The following is a 15,558-nucleotide window of genomic DNA, read 5'->3' as shown; positions in this document are numbered from 1 at the left end:
TTTCTGTAGGTTATGTATTATTGTCTTTTCAGGTGCCGTTTGCACCCACTATACAGCCCATACCTCCTCCTACTGTTCCCTCACACTCTTTCCACCCTCTGCCTGAACACGAACAAGCTAGACGTTCTGAGTTCGTAAACAATTCGTTTATTCAACTCCTGCACCAGCACCAACTAGTTATGAACACAACAAATTGCTGGGTGTGTGGTTTGATGCCGCATACCATTGATAAGGGTATCCCATATCTAGTGCTGCCGTTTAGCTATAATGGGTCATCATGGGCATTCCAGACTATGGAGCTTTATGCACTTGAGATCTATTCCCCACGACCACCGCTTTCCAATAGACCTAGCACGAACAATAAAGCCTTGATGAGAGGAATTGCTGATATGAGTAGAGATATCGATGCATATTTATCTATTCCCAAGGATGAGTTGCGAGATTATGTGGGTTGGAACGCGACGGGGTATAGCATTAGTCTGGGTGAGAAACAGCGTAAAAGTTCATCTCCAATTTGGGTCGTACCCCACATAGGTCGGTTCTGTTTACAAGGTAATGGTCAGAATCCTAGAGCTCAATTAGGGAAGAGTGACTGTGCTGAAACGTACATTTTTCCATCACAGTTCTCGCCTGCGTTTTTGGCTGCCAAGGGTACATACTTTGTTTGTAATGACCGAGCATATACATGGTTGCCCCCCGATTTCTCGGGCACGTGTTATGTTGCAAATTTGCTACCGCCGACATTTACTGCCGCCTCTGATTATCACAAGACCAGAGTTGTGAGAGGCGTTGGTAGTAAGGAGGATACTGCCGGTCAGGAAGCGGGAGACTTTTTCCTGGGTTTCCTGCCGTTTTGGGGACCAATGGTCAATAGTAGGAACCTGAGACAACTGACTCGTGTAGTTGAAACCACTGTTAATGTAACGGCTGGTGCCCTTGGTAACTTGACAGCTGAGCTCCAAGCGGATCGCCTCATGATGTTGCAGAACCGTATGGTTCTAGATGTCATACTTGCAGACCGTGGTGGGGTATGTAAGGTTATCCAATCAAGCTGCTGTATTTTTCATACCAGATAACGCTCCGACAGTCTATCAGGCCATTTCCAAACTGCATAAGATTTCCGAATCCATTCATGTGGATAAAGGAGACTGGTCGATGATGGGGTGGTTCTGGGGACTGATATCAGCTTGGGGATGGAAGATTCTAATAGTCACTGGGACGATCTTAGCCATTCTTTTCCTGTTCTGTCTATGTATATAGTGTGCTCCTGTAATGTGTAGCCTCTGTGTTACATCATGTGTAAGGAAACCTGTATCAAGGGACGAACTAAGCAATAGGATGATGCTACAGCAACATCTTCATGACTTTATGAATATAGACATGGACTCAGATTAGTATGAATATAGTTATTGCCTATGTAAGGGCAAAAGGAGGGTCTGTGGTACTGTAAATTTCGGAACCATGTTGGTAGCATGGTCCTACCATGCCGATTTTGGTATCAGCGAACCGCAAATGACTAATGCGGTATGTATGAGTGTTTTCGTCATGTTTCCCCGATGAACTCACCGTGTATACGATACTACATATTGAACCCTCGAGTACCATTTTGAAACGGTAGCCATTTTGTGGTTGCCCTCACATAGGCTGCGCACTGAGGCCATGCCTAGGCTTAAAGGACACGCAATCTTCCTGTGACTTCTTTGTGACCTGTGCAAACTGACTCCGCTGCCCGAGGTCAGTCCTGCCCGGCCGGTTCCTTTTACTGCGGCCAAATGGGATTAGCATCAGGGCCTGACACATCATAAAGTCGTGTATCCCACACTTCCCTGACTAATCCCTTTCACACCTGACTCTGTTTCCTACTTTATGGCTCGTTTTACGAGGAGGAGGTGTCCGTTTTATTGGGGTCTGCTGATATCTGATGAGGGTTCTGAGCCTCGCTGGGTAAATAATTATGTGCTGACCGAGCTGAAATGTGGGATTATCATCATGATTATGCTCTTTCTTTGAAGCGAAAATATGTGAACGACCACTTGTAAAATAGGGGCGGTGTTGCCCAGAGCGTAATATTCTGTATATAAGAAAAGACTGGTTTTTGGTTGGGAGCAGTCTCCTGAGAACATACACCGTGCTGTACTTCTCGGATACCTGTGATTGGTCTGCAGCCAATAAATACGATCTTTGACTTCATCTAGAAGACTCTGTGTTTCTGTAGTCTGAACCAGGAAGAACTCGAAGTCTTCGGGTGTGTCCCCTGGCACCGCTGGGTTGGTTCTGAAAAACCCAGTACTTCACAGTGATGCCTTACATTGGCCCATAGACACTGTTCAGTCAGGGTCAGTGATGGAATTAACTTCCAGCCTGATAAGGAAACACTGCTTTAACTCAGGCTCTGTACGCTCCTCTAATTGGCCAGAGGAAGCGGTGCGTAATTGTAAACAGCCGGTAAGCGTACTCCGGCGGCCGAAATACTGTGGAAGCGGTATGAGGCAGGAAAGAGGAATCGCGTCAGGATCCCCCACCGTAGGCAGCTCACCGTCGCTCCTCCTCTCTGACTGACCTGGTGCGCGTGGCTCCAGGCATGCCTGGAGATGGTCAGGTCATACGGTGCTCGTCGCGGGTGTGCGACAGGTGAAAGGCTTCACACGGGGTCCGTCCGAGTCGCCGCCAACTGTAATGTAGTATATCACTATGGACCACATGCACACCCGGTGAGTAGAAGTAATCTTTTTATTCAGAGAGGGAAAGCAAGTTCGTCACTCTGCCAGCCGCCCTGTACAATCGTCATTCCCCGTTCCCACAGGGCTCAGCGACAGTCACGTGCAGAGAACAACTGGTGTGCAACACCACAATCCACAGCCACACTGCCACTTTTCATGTCACTCAGCGCTTCTGCGACCAGTCCACATGGGTCACGGAGTACCTCACGCTATCTCTCCCCTCCGGCAGTCCTCCAAATGGGACCGTGTGAGTACATCTTCTCCAGGGTTTGGGGGAACCAGCAGCTTAGCTTTTTTTCAGGCTGCAGCCCTTACGGCCACGCATTATATTTTAGGCACAGTCTTTACTTGGGCCATATGCTGCTCCCGGTCGGCAGACGCTTGTGCCTTGCACTGCTTCCTTGCGGCCACTCTTTCTCTTTGCTGTTGAGTGCTTCCTCACGCCACTCCTCACTCTTGCCCGCACGTCACCTGCTTCTCCTATGCAGCTTGCACTTCGGATGCGGGGTGGGCTCCCAGTCTGCTCTTGCACTCTGGGCCCTTTCACCAGACCTGGCACTTCACCCCTTATTTTGCCGGGGGTCCGCCACAGCTCCAACACCTCCTTCACCCCGCGGGCTCACCTCACGCCCGCCGGGTCGGCCTGTTCCTCAACAGTCTCACTCAGGTTGCAACAGGACATTCAGCTGGCTCTCCCACAAATCCTCGGGAGACACCACTCATTGGTGTTCCGGCCCCAACTCATGGCAGATAGGTGCTGTTGAGTCACTCTCTGGCAGGCACCATCAGTTTCTCCCGTCACATGCAGCGTACAGGAAGGGGTACCTTATATGCAGGCTACACTCTTCCCCCCTTTGCCTAACTTCAGTGTAGCTGCAAGCTCGCCCGTGGGGCTCAACCACTCAGCGCCAATGTAAAGTAACGGGCCCAAGTCCCCCATACAATATCAATGACCACACAGACACAGTGGTATACTATATAGACCTGGCCCAGGGCGCGTGTGCCCGGCTCCTTTTATTGGCAGGGTCACGTGTACTGGGACACCTGTGATGGATGGGTGTATGGTGAGTGTGGAAGCCAGCCCACTAGGAGTGGCTTTTGGAAACACATTAGGGGACAGTATAATGTGGCCAGGCGGTGACTACAGCATCCACTCCACACCACACAAAAACGCATAAATAAAAGACATTGTCAATTACGACGTTAATAGCTCTATCACAAACGGGAGACCTATTGCATTGCAAATGCTTGTTCCTATCACCTTGATAGAGCTAGACTAAAAAAAACCGTGATATACTTCACAAGCCCCCCTCCCTATCCCAACTGTTACCGCCACAGCCCTCACCTCAACACAATCCGCAAGCGAACCCCAGTGAAACGGAAGCGGTGTGTTGCTTAGTGGAATATGGGGCAGTGAAACTTCACTTCCTTCTTTACTGGACAACCAACGAACAATAAGGCAGTTGCGCAGAGAAAAAGATGAAAAATCAGCAGGGATTCCAGATTAAACTGTTCTCGCGGGCGCGGATCGTCTTTGATGTTTGATTTCAGGGTTTTTAACATTATGTCCCAGCTAGGAACGACAATATACTTCCTCAGGCTAGCACGTTCCTCTGTATGCAACATCTTGTTTCTGCCTCGAACTAGTGGGTTGTAGTAGAGTGCCACCAAGTGGTAGATGGGGGACTAGCATGTTTCTAGCTCATGGTCAGGTTTTTGACGAGCTATTTATTAATGCCAAGTCACTTAGCTTTCCAGTGACTTAATCTAGTTTAGGTTGCTGAAGCATGCCAAAGATACATGTTTCAAGTGTATTACGCATAGCTCATCGGCGGCCTGAGAAAGTGCAATTGTAATGGCCACCTAGGGTGACCAGATTCTCGAAACAAAACAACCGGGACAGGTGTCATAGACATAGAAGTAGGACTCACAGAAGTACCCATGGCTTTAAGTGGGATGAGAAAACGGGGGGGGGGTCTGGTCTCTCAAGGGGCGTGGCCGATACAATTAAGGACTTGGCTTAAAACACATAAACTAAACAAATCTGTACTTAGCATAGCGTCCCACCCGAAAAATGTGCTGCTTCTGTCATTGTATCCATATAAATGATATAACGAGTAACAAACATCACACCTAGAACAAGCCTGGACTATTGGCTTTGTCAACGGTTGTTAGCTGCATAAGAGAAATAAGCAACAACTTTGGCCTCGCTGTACATAACATTGAAAATAACTCTGGTCTGGAATGAACAGGCGGACTGTGAAAGAACTATAACGGGTCTCCTTAAAAGCAGTGAAGGGTGGTACTGCTGCAGCAGTAACCTTTTTTTTTCTCTGTGAGGGCAAAAATGGAGAGCCCTACAGAGACCCGTCTCAGCACCTGTGAGAAGTAAAGCAGGCGCACCGAGCGAGACACTATTTAAAAACAGGTACATTTATCTGTTTAAACCGGTCACTACGCAAAAACTGGGACATTTCTTTAATTTGCAGCAGTGTCGGGACACCGGGACACTGCTCCGAAAACCGGGACAGTCTGGGGGAAACCGGGACGTCTGGTCACCCTATGGCCAGGCGCGGTGCGTCCATTGGGGCGTTGGGGCGTTACCCCCCCGCACCCGCCCGCGCCCGCAGCTCCCTCCTCGGTGTCTCTGAACTTGGTTTACTTAAGTTCAGAGACGCCGAGGGTGGGGAGAACTGACAATGCATGTCAGTCAGCATGACGTCGGACCGTGGGCGGTCCGGCGTCATGTTGACTGACATGCATTGTCAGACAAGCCATGGAAAGGCAGCACAAGTGCGCATGAGTGGGCATGGAGTGTAATTTTTAGCCCGTGCCCAGACATGCGTACTTGTGTTTTTACTGCCTTGCGCATGCCCATTAGGAGCCCCTCGGTCTCCTAATGGGCAGGCGGCGGGCGTAGCGTAAGCTGTGCCCTCAGCCAATCCTGGCGCTGCAGCAGCGCCAGGATTGGCTGAGGGGTGCAACACCAGTGCTGACGTTGTGACGTGGTGTTCCAGTTTGAAGGTGGCAGAGGCGCCAATGCGGACGGCGGACCAGGAGCAGAGGCGGTCAGGTAAGTTTTTCTTTTCTTTTTATTCACTTCTCCCGCTGCTGGTGGTAGGTTTGGGGTGGTAGGTTTGGGGTGGTGTTTAGGGTTAGGTGGTAGGGTTGGGGTGGTGTTTAGGGTTGAAATTTGCGAGGGTTCCCGGAGTCTAGGGCTCAGGGCCCGATTCAGGTTCGTGCATAATGGTGGTGTTTTGTGGGTTTGCGGGGGGCGCGTGTTTGGGTGAAAAGTCGTACCCCTTCCAGTGGATGGATTTGTGTAATTCTTGCTGAGATTCTTTGGAATGGCTGGAACTACTGTCCCAGTGAGTATGAAGATGATCGAAGCAGTGGAAGTGCGATGCTATCCAATGGGCGGTGTTGGGGTGGTGGAGAAGTGGTTTTTAGGGGGTTCCAGTTGATCGACAGGAACGGGGCTGCTGTGAGTGGTGGGGAGGAGGAATTCATGGGTGTGCAGGAAGTTTGGGAGGAATCGATCGATGGGAAGGGTGTTTTTTGGCAAAGTCGAGGAAGGGAAAGAGCTGCCATAGGAGCCCATGTTAAACGTGAGTTTTGCATGTTTTTGGGGTTCGATTGTAGGGTGTTGCAGGTGGTTCCGAGTGGATTTGCTTAGCTGGGATCAGAGTTGGGAAGGTCTAATTTTGATTGCAAGTGTTTTGAAGAAAATCCATTGAGGGGAAGGTGTGTTTTGGGCCTAGTTTCAGAGTGCGTTTTGACGCGACTTTAGGCCTTTGGGAGCTGGCGGTAATGCACATGTTTGGGATGTTAATTTAGGGTGTTCTGGCTTGGCAGCTTTATCTCCCACCTTTGCGCCGAAGTGGTAAGCTAGCGTCCAGGTTATGTTACGGGGCACTCCTCCAGCACTTTTACGCCCTGCCATTTTCAAATGTCACCAGCCGCCCCTGCCTATGGCCACCCAGTAAGTATCCATGAGGGACAAGGCCAAACAAGCATTGGCAACGGCAAATAGGTTTCACCTATGCAAAATCTATTGTATTTGTCAATGTTGTTTTTTACATTATTTTTTAAATGTTACACAGCAGCACAATTTTAAAAATTCCACTTAAAGCATATTGCACAGCAGCCGGCGCTTCTATATAGCATGTGAAAATACAGCATTTCTGGTTGGGTGAAGGGGTGAGGCAACACGAAGGAGGATGGTGGGAAAGACGTCTGAGATTGGGGGTTGGGTGAAACCACGGAGAGAATGACAAACATTTAAAATACAAAAAAACACTGCATTTAGTTGGGCGAGGGGCTGAAGCAACACGAGGGAGGAGTGGGTGGAAAAGACATTGGGAAGTGGGAGTTGGGTAATAATGACCGAGTTAATAGGAGCTGTGAATTGTTTTAATTAAGGGAAAGTTTAAGAATGTGTTTCTTTCCCACCATTTAAAAATACAGTTAGCTCTCTGGGGCCCCCAAACTACTATTTCAGGTGCCAATGGGGGAGATGTCAGGAAGTCGAGACGGGTGTTCCCAAGATCTCAAGAAACTGGAATCTCTCAAGTTCGAAGCCTGGATTCACATCCCACAGAGTCTGCTCTCAGGCCCATTCCAGGAAAGATTAAAACCTCCCATGCGTGCAAAACTTTGATAGACTCACACAATGTGTAAATCCTGATTGCTATTTGTGTTTTAAGTTTCACACTACCTTACCAAGGTTACCATCAACACAGGTTGGGTGCAGAGTGGTATAAACTAACACCGAGAAAGCGAAAAGATTTTACTTCCCAATGTAATTGATCATTCAGTATAGGACCCAGCGAGGCATTGTAGCGCACAACGTTTAAAGTCAATTGGGCTGAATTGTATTTCACCTATCTTCAGCAGGGGTTAGTTTGGGTGTGTAACTCCCTTACCCTGACTAGAGTGGTGGGTTCTGCCTGGCTTAGGTAGTGGCGGCTCCTCCGCTAAGGCGAAGGAGCGTCGCCCCACTACCTTTATTCAGCGAAAGAAAGAAAAAATAAAATGATAATAATGTAATGTTATTATAATTTTACTGTGTCCTGCTGCGGAAGCTGGTGTGAGGGGCGGGCTGAAAAGCAGGGGATGAGGGTACAACCCTCCTAAGTGCGCCATGATCTTGGTCGGCCCCCTCTGGCTGCCCACAACAGTCATGCGCACTTCCCCTGTTCTCCATGCAGGATACATTACAGCCTCCATGGAGAACATTCCCACCCCAACAGCCCCTGACTGAGCGCCGTGTCACGGCGCTCAGACCAATCACAACGCTGCATTGCAGCATTGTGATTTGCTGCGGGGAGCGTGGGAGCCCTGGCGCTTCCTATTTCTTCAAAGTAGGAAGAGGACGCAGGAGAGGCGGAGGGAAGTGTTTTTTTGTTTACCTTATCCCCCTCTCACCCCGCCCACCCCCAACACCCCATGCCCACCCCTCCTCGCACCCGCCCCACTGTGGTAGGAGGTAGCAGCTGCGACTGGGCTCAGGTGCATACCCTTCCCAACCAGAAACCCCATTTCTAATATTCAGTGACTGTCAGGTTATGGTTGGTTATAGTTTTAGTTTGTAGTAATGGTGATGCAAACATGTGAGTCAAGAGTACACATAAATTGATCGAGGTTAGAGTGCATGTTATGCATAGCACAGTAGTATGAGTATCACAACATGTCAGAAAAAGAGTATGCCAAATGTCTACTAGTTGCCTTTGTTGCCACCAAGTGCTCAGAGCTTTTGCATTGTATCCAGCCGGAGCCTGTGGGAATGGGGTAAAAGATCTATCCAATTGAGCAACACTACTGCAACCCCCACACAATAACCCGTAGTATAGGCATCTAATTCTCTAGACAGGCTGAGCTAAGGGCCCAAAAGTCTGCTTGATCAATACTAGGGGCTTAGAGACCACCCAGAACTAGTTGTCGACTATCCAACGCAAGCTTAAGTAATATGTATTGGCGCTCCGCATCTATAAGTAAGGTCTCCAATTTAAAAGAAATGCCTGCTTTAAGCCAAATTAATTATGAAAAATAATGGGGTGACCCTGTGTCCCTCAGAACCTGGGTATTTGTATTGTATGGCTACAATGGTTCTGTCGGGGAATACAATTGCTTTGGGATGTTCACAATATAAATACATTACATGTAACATGTATCCATGATTTAGGAAGAGAAAAGAACAACACCCAAGCGAAAGTTTCAATCAATATTTTAAGAAGTAACAAATAAATTGGGCTACAATGGTACAATTGAAAGAATTGTGAAAGAGGGGTGACATGTAGAAGTAAATACAGACAATTCACTTAGTACACTTAGTATAACAAATAAAGTAATAGTTGGGAAAGTGCGATTTTCGGTAAAGTCCATATGATTGATCGCATACGCCTCCTGTTCATATGTGACTAGGCTTTTGAACTGAGACGTTGCGTAGACTCTTAGTATGCGTCGACGTTTCGACCCTATGTAAGGCGCAAAAATTTTTTAAGCGTCACGGCGGGTCTTCTTCGGGACGGAGGAGTGTATGTAGCCTGTGGAGTAAAAGAACTTCTTTAAGGGTGTGTGCTAATGCGAACAATTAAATCAGTGTTCAGAAAGGTAATGATGCTTACCCTGCGCAAGAGTCATTAATCACTGCGCGTGTATTATGCTTCTTTTTCCAAAAAACGGGGTCGATTTATGTTTGACCTGTGGGGTAATAATATCAAATATCAATGAAGTGATAGCTATTTACAAGGACCGGACAAACTATGGGCTTTAACCAAGCTCAGACAAATAAATCAGGCTTTGTGCAAGTGCATATGTGGCTCAGTGTACAAATAAAGAAGCGCCCCAGAAAAAGTTGCTCCGAACATGAGGAACTCGCACGTTTCTAAGCAATTAATTCCTTCATGCTAGTGAGGTGATTTATCTGAAGCAAAAAAGAGAGGGATTTGAAGCCGAGCCTGTTTGGGAAGAAGGTCAAAAGTCAGGTGGTTGTCTATTTCAAAGCAAAAGTGAGGGATTTAAAGAGGAGCCTGTTAAAAAGAAAGTCAAAGGACAGCTTAATAATTGCTGTTTGTCTATTCATGCCAGTCGGGTGATTTAAAAGTGAGGCATTTAATAAAGAGCTAGTTCGGAGGTAAATAATTTCCAGCATGAACATGATACACAGTTAATTAGAACGTACCTCACGAGTCAAAGAGGTTTGGCAAAAGTCCAAGTAGTTAATTCTTTCAGTCAGTCGGGTCATTTACTGCAAAGAACGTGAGGCATTTAAAAGAGGAGTCTGTTTTAGATTTACAGAAAGTCAAGGGCCAGGGGGTTAAGACACTTACCACGATCTGCTGAAAATGACATCTCTCCAGCTCTCAGTGCGAAGCAATACTGAGGCAGGAGAATGGAGCCTGTTTATGTATGCAGATGAGCGTGGCTGTGACGTGCACGTTCACACATGACAGAGGGAGCAGGGATTTCATTAGTAACACCTGTGTAGAAGCAAGGGATGTGATGTAAAGAGAGCAACTAGCTTGCTAACTCTGTTGTGGCCATGAGTCAAGGGGAGGTGTCAAAATTGACATTAGACACAGACTAAAAAATGAATTACCACATTTTGAAGGGGTTCCAACAGTCAGATAACTAATTCAAATGGCATTTAAGCACTGAGTAAATAATGACATTTAGCTCGATGCCCACATTGTAACATGTTTAAATATTAACACAAATGGAATACAGTTTATTTAAACAGTAGGTTGGTCAGCAGAATAATGCAAATTAGTTAGTCATATATAGTCACAAGGAAGCATATTCAGGGTATGCATAAACAAAAATCGTCACTGACTTTTTCCATAAAAAATTTTCATTCATGAATTAAAGTACCATAGTACAAGTTAAATATGGTCATAGAAGGGTTTACTGCGCATGGTCATACAATATCATATGCAATTGAAAGATTCTAAAGTCTTGTCATTTGCTTATATGTCTCCTCCTGTTCGTTTAACCCATTTTTAACTGAGTCTAGCAGGTAAATCCATCTGCATTCTTTAAAGTTGAGTGTTTGGAGTATGCTCCCGCCCCTGGGATGGAGTGTCGCCTTTTCAATTACCCACCATTGTAGGTCATCAGCTGTGTGGTTGTTTGTGATGAAGTGGTCAACCAGGGGGGCTCCCTGCACATTACAACGGATTCTACTTTGATGTTGTAGAATCCTAGTTTTTACTTTCTGGGTAGTCTGTCCTACGTAGATTTTTTCACAGGGGCATTTGATGGCATAGATCACATTGTGACTGTTGCAGTTACTGTGATGTCGTAGGTGATATGTTCTTCCAAGGTGTTGAAAAGTCGTACCAGTTAGTGTAGATTCACAAGCCTTACATGTGCTACACTTGAAATGTCCCATTAATGGTGGTAAGTTAAGTTGTTGTCTCAGGTCTTGTGGTTTCTCCGTTTCAAGGAAGGAACTTACTACATAGTCTTTCATGTTTTTGGCTCGTTTAAAAGCAAACATGGGTTTCTCCTGTATTCCAATTTCAGTGCTTATTAGATTCCAATATCTAAGTACGACTTTCTTTATTTCATGACTGCGTGTGTTGAAGGTGGACACACACACCAGTTTCTGAATGTCTTCCGTGTGTGGTTGGATTTCCAGCAGAGTTTCTCTGGGTCGGTACCAAGCTCTTTTACGTGAGCGATTTAGCAGGCCCTTCGGGTAGCCACGATCCCTGAGTTTTTTTATGAGAATGTCTGTTTCTTTGTAAAAGTCACTTCTTTTGGAGCAGTCCCGCCGTAATCTTAAGAATTGGCCATAAGGCAAATTATCCCTGAGGCATCTTGGATGATGGGAATCATATTTCAAGGTGGTGTTTCGTGCCGTTGGTTTGGTGTAGAGTGTGGTAAAAAGTATTCCCTCTTCATGTTGTATTGTTATATCCAAGAAGTCAATGGTCTGATTATTATAGGACATGGTGAATTGTATTACAACAAACAATTGATGGACGGAATGCTGACAATGCAGACATTCTCCCCCAGTCAAGAGATCTGGGTTAAATCCATATTTGTTTGTTGTAATGGTGAATTGTATGTCAGTGGTACGTCCATTAAGCCATGTCTTTAACTCCATTACGCTTTGTTCACTGCCTGTCCATACCATAAGCACGTCATCGATATAACGCTTCCAGATTGAGATGTTATTTAGGTAAGGGTTGGTTAGGTCATATAGGTAAGTATCCTCATAGTCATCCATATACAGATTGGCCAAGCTAGGAGCGAATCCAGCTCCGATTGTAAATCCTTACTATATACAATGCAAAGGCGTAGCCATGGGAGCTGGATTCGCTTGGCACTGGAAACCTGCCCGGTCGAGACGCCAGCTCGGACCGGGCAGGTTTCCAGTGCCGTCACCTGAGCAACCCCCCTAGATGGTGTGGGCATCCTACGCCGCTTAGCTCAAGGAGTAATCCCAATTCCTTTTTAGGTCCTTTGCAAAGGGGGCATAACAGACTCTTTAACCACACACAACTTGTATAGGAGACACTACCCCCTCCTTTGCCCAGTAAGAGGGTGATTTATACCCCTCTCACTACACTTAGTCTGTGCACCTTTCTCACATCACTCACCTCTATTGGTCCCGATGAAACGCCAGGGATCGCTTTGACCACTTAAGGCGCGAAACATGTCGACCACTTTTTTAAGCTACCTTAGACACATTACGTCCTGATAGGTAACGATCAACCTACGGGTTTTTTTACTGTACCAAGGGTACCTCTTTATTAAAACACTCCCTAGTCTTAGGTAACCCTTAGGTACTTTAATTTACTTTGCACACACTACTTCCACTCCTTATCCCGGTACTTTCCCTCCACATACCCGCATGCACCCATCGGCAGCTCTCTAAAAGATCTCCGCCAAAGAGACCCTTCGGGGGAGCCGTAGGGCATTGCACCGCCGGCCCGACGAGGAGCACACGCCCGATGATGAAGCATGACATCCCTCGGGGTGTGTGAGGGCAACAAGAGACACTTTGTTGTCTCCCCCCGTCCCTAGTACCTTACCCTAGACCTCACTTCTCCTCTATCCTTTAACATTGGGCTGGACATTGGTCGTCTTCTGACCATATCCTCCCCGGAACAGTGTCCTCATAGTGATTACCCCATATGATTTTGTATGACCATGCACAGTAAACCCTTCTATGACCATATTTAACTTGTACTATGGTACTTTAATTCATGAATGAAAATTTTTTATGGGAAAAGTCAATGACGATTTTTGTTTATGCATACCCTGAATATGCTTCCTTGTGACTATATATGACTAACTAATTTGCATTATTCTGCTGACCAACCTACTGTTTAAATAAACTGTATTCCATTTGTGTTAATATTTAAACATGTTACAATGTGGGCATCGAGCTAAATGTCATTATTTACCCTGTGCTTAAATGCCATTTGAATTAGTTATCTGACTGTTGGAACACCTTCAAAATGTGGTAATTCATTTTTTAGTCTTTGTCTAATGTCAATTTTGACACCTCCCCTTGACTCATGGCCACAACAGAGTTAGCAAGCTAGTTGCTCTCTTTACATCACATCCCTTGCTTCTACACAGGTGTTACTAATGAAATCCCTGCTCCCTCTGTCATGTGTGAACGTGCACGTCAAAGCCACGCTCATCTGCATACATAAACAGGCTCCATTCTCCTGCCTCAGTATTGCTTCACACTGAGAGCTGGAGAGATATCATTTTCAGCAGATCGTGGTAAGTGTCTTAACCCCCTGGCCCTTGACTTTCTGTAAATCTAAAACAGACTCCTCTTTTAAATGCCTCACTTTCTTTGCAGCAAATCACCCGACTGACTGAAAGAATTAACTACTTGGACTTTTGCCAAACCTCTTTGACTCGTGAGGTACGTTCTAATTAACTGTGTATCATGTTCATGCTGGAAATTATTTACCTCCGAACTAGCTCTTTATTAAATGCCTCACTTTTAAATCACCCGACTGGCATGAATAGACAAACAGCAATTATTAAGCTGTCCTTTGACTTTCTTTTTAACAGTCTCCTCTTTAAATTCCTCACTTTCGCTTTGAAATAGACAACCACCTGGCTTTTGACCGTCTTCCCAAACAGGCTCGGCTTCAAATCCCTCTCTTTTTTGCTTCAGCTAAATCACCTCACTGGCATGAAGGAATTAATTGCTTAGAAACGTGCTAGTTCCTCATGTTCGGAGCAACTTTTTCTGGGGCGCTTCTTTATTTGTACACTGAGCCACATATGCACTTGCACAAAGCCTGATTTATTTGTCTGAGCTTGGTTAAAGCCCATAGTTTGTCCGGTCCTTGTAAATAGCTATCACTTCATTGATATTTGATATTATTACCCCACAGGTCAAACATAAATCGACCCCGTTTTTTGGAAAAAGAAGCATAATACACGCGCAGTGATTAATGACTCTTGCGCAGGGTAAGCATCATTACCTTTCTGAACACTGATTTAATTACTTGTTCGCATTAGCACACACCCTTAAAGAAGTTCTTTTACTCCGCAGGCTACATACACTCCTCCGTCCCGAAGAAGACCCGCCGTGACGCTTAACATTTTGCGCCTTACATAGGGTCGAAACGTCAACGCATACTAAGAGTCTACGCAACGTCTCAGTTCAAAAGCCTAATCACATATGAACAGGAGGCGTATGCGATCAATCATATGGACTTTACCGAAAATCGCACTTTCCCAACTATTACTTTATTTGTTATACTAAGTGTACTAAGTCTATTGTCTGTATTTACTTCTACATGTCACCCCTCTTTCACAATTCTTTCAATTGTACCATTGTAGCCCAATTTATTTGTTACTTCTTAAAATATTGATTGAAACTTTTGCTTGGGTGTTGATCTTTTCTCTTTCTAAATCATGGATACATGTTACATGTAATGTATTTATATTGTGAACATCCCAAAGCAATTGTATTTCCCCGACAGAACCATTGGAGCCATATAATACAAATACCCAGCTTCTGAGGGACACAGGGTCACCCCATTATTTTTCATAATTGTACCAGTGCAGGTTCTTACCTGCGAGGGTTGTTCTAGAGATTTATTTCATTGCACCCTGTTCAAAATTGTCATAATATGTCAGACAGGGATACGCTTACATACAGTGAAGATTATATAGCGAAACTAATCCAAGAACAGAGTGAGCTCAATCCTTTGGGATTAGGAACTGGGCCACTTGACATAACACTTAATGAAAAAATCTCCAAATTAGAGAGGTTGGAGAAAAATCTAATATGTACTCGCTTACATGGTCATCTTCTAACCAAGTATTTACAGGCAAACATTATTCCAAAAGGGTTACAAGTCAGAAATGAACCTGCAATCTTCATAGAAATTCCCAAATTTCGAGAGGGCTTCTCATTCGTTGCGAACAACTGCTCCCGACACTGGATGGTGTTAGGTGTTGAGACGGCTCTTGAATATGCCAAAAAACTTACACAGGAAATCGCAGAACTAAAAAGAGAGATTTTGGAAGATAGAATGATCACAAACGCTAAAGAAGCCTTGGAACGCGCCGAAAAAACCTTGATAGAATTCAACACCTTCACTCTGAACAAAAAACTTGAAAAACTTAGCAAAGACATTAGAGCATATGATAAAAAATTGACTTATCCATACTTGAGTGAGGACCACTATGAGCAGGATTCACAAGGCTTCTACACCACTCGTGGAAGACAAGGATATCGCAGATACGCAAATCTATCCAATTCATCATTTGGCAGTGGATCGGATAGTGGAAGTGAAAGACCAAACACAAGTACAAATAGTAGACCCTATCAACAAGAAACACGTTT

At 45.5% G+C, this 15,558-nt stretch overlaps 1 long non-coding RNA gene across 1 annotated transcript in view; it reads left to right on the top strand.

Annotated features, from left to right (window-relative positions):
* Nucleotides 1-14,297, top strand: part of LOC146861903 (uncharacterized) — a 77,876-nt gene extending 63,579 nt beyond the window's left edge. The window contains exons 3-4 of the long non-coding RNA XR_014978347.1: nt 14,096-14,171; nt 14,257-14,297. This is a non-coding gene — a long non-coding RNA (uncharacterized LOC146861903). The remainder of the gene's footprint in view (nt 1-14,095; nt 14,172-14,256) is intronic.
* The last annotated feature ends 1,261 nt before the right edge of the window (nt 14,298-15,558 follow it).

The sequence above is a fragment of the Triturus cristatus genome, chromosome 2_2 (genome assembly GCF_964204655.1).
Source record: "Triturus cristatus chromosome 2_2, aTriCri1.1, whole genome shotgun sequence".
In the NCBI taxonomy this organism is placed as follows: domain Eukaryota; kingdom Metazoa; phylum Chordata; class Amphibia; order Caudata; family Salamandridae; genus Triturus; species Triturus cristatus.
The sequence above is the reverse complement of the archived record's forward strand: the minus strand, read 5'-3'. Positions and strand labels throughout refer to the sequence as shown.